The following is a 7,763-nucleotide window of genomic DNA, read 5'->3' on the forward strand; positions in this document are numbered from 1 at the left end:
ACCTGACATGTTCCACACTGCCCCCTGGTGGTCAGTGCACATCATAGCGAGCATTTGACTTTCCGGTTAAGGGGACAAGGTGCATATTAGGCTTTTATTATATAGGAGTAGAGACCTGGGCCTCCCTCTGCAGGGTGATCATGGGGCGATGGCGGAGCCCTCGGACCAATTGTATTGCACCTGCCTTGGTTGGCCTGGTGCTAGTGCATGTGAGAGTGCTGTCCTCCGGAAGGTCGTCCGGATGGTCGTTCTGCTGTTCAGTCGTTTGGTCAATTTGCATATTATGCTTTATTATTATAGGTAATTTTGAGAAACACCTACAATGTTTTGTCATCTGACTTATTTTGATTAAATGGAAGGTGGCTGAGAGTTCTTCCATTATCAAGTCTTACTTTGCCTTTGACCTGTCATTCTTTATTTTAAAAGTACCTGTGCTTGAAACTGATCTGTTGTGCAATGGCCAAGTAACTTGGCATCCTGTAGCTAGCTTCCTGGTTGAGGAACATTAATTTTCTAAGAAATATTTGCACTTATCTTTCTTTGAAAGAAGTGGAAGCCTTTTACTTCAATGTGTCTGTAAAAGTGATGTCAAACAACACAGCCCAAGCAAATTTCATCACTAGCTAAGCTCCTTGTGGGATGAGTGCCTAAATCAATAGTGTAGGTAACACAATTACTGCTTAACAAATTGCATCCAAGTTTCCCCGAGAAGATATTAGAGAGATTTCATTGTTGTGATAGAAACAGTATTGTGAAAGAATGATACCTAAGTCTCTGGAGATTAAAGAAGATTGGCAGAGAAATGTATTGGTGTGTAGGGATGGGCCCATTTTTCTCATTATTTAACTGTGTCATATAGTAATTTGTTTCCTGTTTTTATCTCAAAGGTGTTGGCTTGTGTCTCCTCTTGCTTAACATCGCTGCTGAGCTGAACCAAGAACTAAAGTCCCTTTGAAGCTCATGGAAGCTCTGTGCTCTATTTAGCCCTACAGGATTTGTTCAGTAAAGCAAGAAGCAGGACCTGTGTTTATTCTGGTGTTTGTGTAATCATAGGGGGAAACACTGTTAGTCACAAAGATGGCTTTTATAGCAGTGGAGATATTTGCAGTTTCATTGGCCTAATTTTTTATTTCTTTATTAGTCATTTACTCAGTGCTAGCAATCTATTCTTAGAATTTTAATGTCTACCTTAATTGAAAGAGCATTAGATAAATAGCCGGGAGACATACATTGTAATCCCAACCCTGGTACTTTCTAGTTGTGCATCCTTGAGGAATCTGCCTTACCTCTTAGAGCAGTGGTTCTCAACCTGTGGGTCACGACCCCTTTGGGGATCGAACAACCCTTTCACAGGGGTCACCTAAGACCATTGGAAAACACATATATAATTACATATTGTTTACAGAGGCAAAATTACTGTTATGAAGTAGCAACAAAAATAATTTTATGGTTGGGGGTCACCACAACATGAGGAACTGTATTTAAGGGTAGCGGCATTAGGAAGGTTGAAAACTACTGTCTTAGAGCTTTAGGGAAACCATATTAGATAATCTCTAAAGTTCTTTCCAGATGAAAGTTTTATGAGTCAATGTATGAATTAAAAAGGAACTCTTTTTTAAAAGTAAGAAAATTTATCAAAAGAATGCCAAAAAAATATCAAGAGAATGTTGAAGATGGCATTTAGGAAGTCCATAAAATAACTAGTTATGTATAAAATTGTCTATGTGTGCTCACATGCATTCATGGAGAGAGTCTATGGCTTTCACTGGATTCATATTTTTTTTATTGTTAAAAATATTACATATGTCTCCTTTTCCTCCCATCGACCCCTCCCTGGCCACTCCTACCCCCTAGGACAAGGCACCACTGCCCCAGTGTCTGTGTCCATTGGTTATGTTAATATGTATGCATATAAGTCCTTTGGTTGATCTATTAGACACACCCCTTCTGCCCCACTCCCCCACCACTCCTGTCCCCAGCCTTCCCACTGAGGTCTGATAGTCCGTTTGGTGTTTCTCTGTCTCTGGATCTATTTTTGTCCATCAGTTTATGTTGTTCCTTATATCCACAAATGAGTGAGATCATGTGATACTTATCTTTCTCTCACTGGCTTATTTCGCTTAGCATAATGCTCTCCAGGTCCATCCATGCTGTTGCAAATGGTAAAACTTCCTTTTGTTTTATAGAAGCATAGTATTCCATTGTGTAGATGGATTCGTATTTTTTTGTTCTTTTAACCCTCACCTGAGGATATTTTTCCATTGATTTTTAGAGAGAGTAGAAGATAGAAAGAAAGATAGAAACATCAATGTGAGAGAAACATATGGATTGGTTGCCTCCTGTGAGAGCCAGGACTAGGGCCGGGGCCAGGGAGGAGCCTGCAACTGAGGTACGTGCCCTTGACCAGAATCGAACTGGGGACCCTTTGATCCTCAGACCAATGCTCCATTCACTGAGCCAAAGTGTCTAGGGCCCACTGGATTCTTGAATGGGTCTGTGACCCAAAACTGTAGGAAGAATGTCATAGGAGCACAAATTAAGAGTTGAGTGCATATTTGAAAGGAAATTTAACATAACTGTCATACATAAAAATTGTTATTTCTTAAATAGAATTTTTAACAAATATTTCTAAAATTTTAATAATGATTAAGTTCTGATAACAGCACAAACATACATGCAACACACACACACACACACACACACACACACACACACACACACCTCTGAAAAGTTATTCTGTGCTCGGTTAATCCTCGGAATTGCAAAAATGCAACCAATTATAAACCAATTTAAACTGGTAAAAATACTACTTCAGAAGCAACTCAGCAGTCATGGAAAGTTAGAGAAATATTTTTAAAAACACACAAAACAATCAGCTTGTACAAGAGAACCCACGTAAGTTTTAAAGGATAGTACTGCCTTTCTGGAAAAGAGTAATTTCAAAGGTGTAATTTTATATAACTGAAGGATCTTGACACGGCTTTAGATTTATTTCTTTTATATTCTTCCAAAATTGAATTCTATCAATTCCCATACATATTCTTGAAGAAAATGTGATTTACCACAGCAAAATCTCTTTCGCTTACCCTATCATTTGAGAGCGAATATCTGACTGCAAACATGCCTATGCAAGTTAATTTACTTTTCATATGCCTTTCCAGAGGCTATTATCTGAGATCAGATTTAGCTCTGTGAATAATTTTTGAGCCACATAATTATTTTAAAGGTGTTAGGCACATTTGACTTTTTTTTTTTTTTTTTTTTTTTTTTTGCAAATAAAGTGACACTAACATTGTATAAAATTCTGTCATTCTTGGCTTGTTGTTTTAATCCATATTTTACTTGGGTGATAAGTAGAGAGATTTTGTGCTTTCAGTAAACACTGCCTTGAGGTTTTATTTTTAAAACTGCATCTTAAATCAAGATGGACCAGATGGAAGCTTTGTCGTTTAAAAGAGCAGCTATACTTCAGGGCAGAAACTAAAACCATCGTCCCCACAAAGAATTTAAGAATCTTCCATGAAATCTAGATTATCTTCTTAGTAGTTTTCTGATTACATTTGTAGATTTTCTTTATAAAATAAAACAGTAGTTTTAACATATCTGCCTTCCATCCTTCTTTATTTCCTGTAATACAAAAGCAAACCATCACTGTCTCTTCACCTAATGATTATTCTAATCTCTCTGCTGTGGGATAGATTTTAATGGTGACTGAAGATTATAATTTTGTCCCAGTTTCCTGCAGGAAAGATGGTTTGCTAACTCCCAGAAAACCATGAACATGACTATTCTCTCTGGGACAAACATCACTGCTTAGGGGTGGGACTCCATAGCCAAATGTTTTGGAACCAGGAAATGGACCCTCTCTTTCAAGGACACCTTTCATTATTCAGAGATGAGTGTACATAAGCCCAGACAGCCTCTGAGGAACAGAAATAGGACCCCACCATCTATACTAATAAAAGGGTAATATGCTAATGAGATCAGACATCTTCTGGACATCCTTCCTGACAAAGCTGGGCCTGGGCAAAGCCTCTCACAGCCCTGGGAGAAGCTGCCCACAGTCCCAGGCGCCTACAGCTACCGCCGGCCCAGGTGAGGCAGCCCGCTGTCCCGGGTGCCTGTGGCCGACCAGAGGGAGGGAAGCCTGGGTCCTGGCTGCAGGGGCCAAGGCAGAGGTGGTTAGGGGTGATCAGGCATGCAGGTAGAGTGGTTAGGGGTGATCAGGTAGGCAGGCAGGTGAGTGGGTAGGAGCCAGCAGTCCCAGATTGCAAGAGGGATGTCCAACTGCTGGTTTAGGCCCAATCTCTGTGGGGTCCCAGATTAGAAAGGGTGAAGGCCGGGCTGAGGGACCCCTTCCCCCCCTGCATGAATTTTGTGTACTGGGCCTCTAGTTCTATATAATAAAAGGGTAATATGCAAATTGACTCTAACAGAGGAACGACTGGGAACGACTGGTCGCTATGATGCTCACTGACCACCAGGAGGAAGACGCTCAATGCAGGAGCTGCCCACTGGTGGTTAGTGTGCTTCCACAGTGCACTCAGCCAGATTATGGCGCTTGGCTGCCAGCACAGCGGTGGTGGCAGGAGCTTCTCCTGCCTCTGCAGCAGCACTGAGGATGTCCGACTAATGGCTTAGGCCCGCTCCCCATGAACATCCCCCGAGGGCTCCCGGGCTGCCAGAGGGATGTCTGACTGCCAGCTTAGGCCCAATTCCCTGGGGAGTGGGCCTAAACCGTCAGTTAGACATCCCCCAAGGGGTCCCAGACTGTGAGAGGGCACAGGTCGGGCTGAGGGAATCCCCCGAGTGCACAAATTTTTGTGTACTGAACCTCTAGTTATCTAATAATACATATTGAAGTAAACTTTATCCCACCCTTTTACTCAGTATTTTAGCTGACTCAGGTTTAAAGCCTGCTTTTTTTTTTTTTTTTTTTTTGTGGGGACAAAGAAGACAATTGGAGTCTTTTCTTAGTTGGTTCAATTTAGAAGTTAAATTTGTTGATAATATTTGCTGTGCTGATAATGAATGTTACCCAATCTGTATAGTTATCAATAAGTAAATAAAGTTGTATGCTAGTGTGATCTGAAAGAACATAATGCCAGAGCTTGCAGCAGTTTGGTGAAATGCCTACTGAGAGAAATCTATGCTGCTGTAAGAAACATGCCCAAATTAAAATACATATAATGTACCTTTATATGTTCAATAATGTCCTCTTTCAAGAATATTCTTCTGGGCCTAGCTGGGTTGGCTCAGTGGATAGAGCATTGGCCTTCAGACTGAAGGGTCCTGGGTTTGATTCTGATCAATGACACATGCCTTGGTTGAGGGCTCTATCCCCAGTAGGGGGTATGCAGGAGGCAGCCAATCAATGATTCTCTCTCATCATTGATGTTTCTACCTCTCTCTTCTTCTCCCTTCCTCTCTGAAATTAATAAAAATTTATTTAAAAAAGAATGTTCTTCTGTCTAAATACTTCTTTAACTAGCTGTTGAATTAAAGAGTTTGATGCCTATTTTATCAACTATGGATTATAATGGATTTAAAAAGAATTAGATCCTATTTTCTGGATATTTTGGGGCACAAAACAAGACATTACGGGTCTTGCAGTCACTGAGGTTATAGCTTTAAGTTTGTGTGTATGTGTATGTGTGTGTGTGTGTGTGTTTTGTTGTTTTATTGTTTGTTGTTGGGAATGATGGTGTTGGGGTGAAGTCAGAAAATAGGCACCACACAAATAATGAAAAGAAAAGCATTATGAGAGCAGTGGGAGACAAACATAGAAACTCCTTCTGGGCTATTCGTCTCTTCTGTAACCGTTACCTGTCCTCTTTGCTGACTGAATTCTATTCAATTGTCAGGTCTCAGTAAATATCACTTTCTCAGCAAAGCCTCTGCCTACGGTTGCTAGCCCTATCACGGGCTCCATGTTCCCTCTGCTTTTATTTCATAGCTGCTAACACATTAGTATTTATGTCATTATTTGTGTGTTCTTGTATCTCTTTTATTTCACCAGATAGTAAGTTCCAGAAGAGCATAAACCTAGCCTGTTTTATCCTCCTCCACATCTGAGTGCCTCATACTATGCCTAACAAATAGTAATGATATTAAAAACCTAACAAGTTACATACTGTGTGTTGGACACTTGTATATTCAAACTTACTTCTTAACACCCCAAACCACTTTGAGGCAAGTGCCATAATATTTCCCATTTTGCAGCTGGAGAAAGTGAGGTAAATGAAACTTAAATAGCTGCTACAAGCTTCTACAGCTGCTAAGGAGCTAAGACTCTATGTCTAGCTTGAGTTTGTGTTCTTAAGCATTTTGTTATGCTGCCTTTATAGTCACTCTTTATTGAATGAATGAATGAATGAATGGATGAATTAGACAAACTAATATCAGAGTGCCTAGCCTAGTTTAGCAATCATGAATGACCTTTTGACGAAGCGAGAGATTATAACAGGGAATGAATACGCTATACCTATGTAAAACTACCCATATTAATCTTAGTAATTTTTTTTTGTCCTCGGATAGAGGACGTATCAGATATTAAACTGGTAAGAACAGATACTACACTTGATCTTAGCCAAAAGGCCGAGAAGCAATAATCTTAGTAAATTTAAAACCAGCCTGTTGCTCTAACCTGATTTTTCTCTCAAAACTGGAGCTTACATGTTTAAAATAATTTTTTAGTATACTTCACAATCCAGCAGTTTCAGTTCCTGTGTGAACCTAAGGAGCAGCCTGACCTTCAACGCCCTGGCTAACACGGACTGCCCAGACATAGGAATCCACTGATAAAAAACAAAAACAGATGGTTGACTCAAGGACTCTGACCAGGAAAATCCATATTGGGACTAGCAAGGACACTGCTGCATGGCCACAGCCCCTCCCTCAACCTCCTTGTTCTGTTTTCCTTCTTCCTCCTCGTAAAAACCTTCATCTGCACTAAGATCTTAGGATAGGTTTTTGAGGACTTAAAGTCCCCCATTTTCTCAATATGCCAGCACTCAAATAAACCTCTTTCCTTTTCCCAGCACCTGTCTCCTGAGTTTGGCATTATTGCGGCAGGCAGCGGAATCCTTATTTTGGTTACAAGGTGAGATGAACCCTGTAGAGAAGTGGAATTTAGCCCAAGAGACATGGGGTAGGGAGCTGAGCAAGGAGGGTGGAGGGACAGGAAGGTATGTTCCAGGTAAAACAAACCTAATAGATGAAATTTTAGAGAAGGGGGTTACAGATATTTCTATAAACGAGCACAGACACTTAGAAAATGTGGACATGCATTTGATTCAGCATGCGTGCCAGGTGTGAACGATGACTTGCTGAGATGCGAGGCTGTTGACCCAAACAGGGACTAAAGACTGGAAGGCTTTATAAATAGTTTAAAGGTGACTTTATAGAACTTGACTGAATGGTTTTGAAGAGAGGAGTAATCCAATCCGCGGTGCATTTTGAGAAAATTGCTGTCTATAGAAAAGTATTTGAAGAGAACAAAATCAAAAGTGGAATGGGGAAGCTGTTGTCATACCTGAGATGAAAGATTTGGTGGCCTGAACTAGCATTGTGGAGATAATTGTTTGGATATTAATTATAGCTAGAACCTAGATACAAGATGATTTGGTGATGGGATATGGGCGCTGAAGGAAGTTGAATGTTCCCAGTTATTCAAATAGGAAGCTGGAGTAGGATGTGGGAATGTAAAGATCAGTGCAAAGTTTGAAACCCAATGTGGTATTCCAGGGACTATGATCATTAAC

At 40.5% G+C, this 7,763-nt stretch overlaps 1 pseudogene; it reads right to left on the reverse strand.

Moving 5' to 3' along the window:
• Positions 1 to 6,447: 6,447 nt before the first annotated feature.
• On the reverse strand, positions 6,448 to 6,609 carry LOC118665614 (annotated as a pseudogene).
• Between the last annotated feature and the right edge of the window lie 1,154 nt (positions 6,610 to 7,763).

This window comes from Myotis myotis, unplaced genomic scaffold (genome assembly GCF_014108235.1).
Source record: "Myotis myotis isolate mMyoMyo1 unplaced genomic scaffold, mMyoMyo1.p scaffold_m19_p_10, whole genome shotgun sequence".
Classification (NCBI taxonomy): Eukaryota; Metazoa; Chordata; class Mammalia; order Chiroptera; family Vespertilionidae; genus Myotis; species Myotis myotis.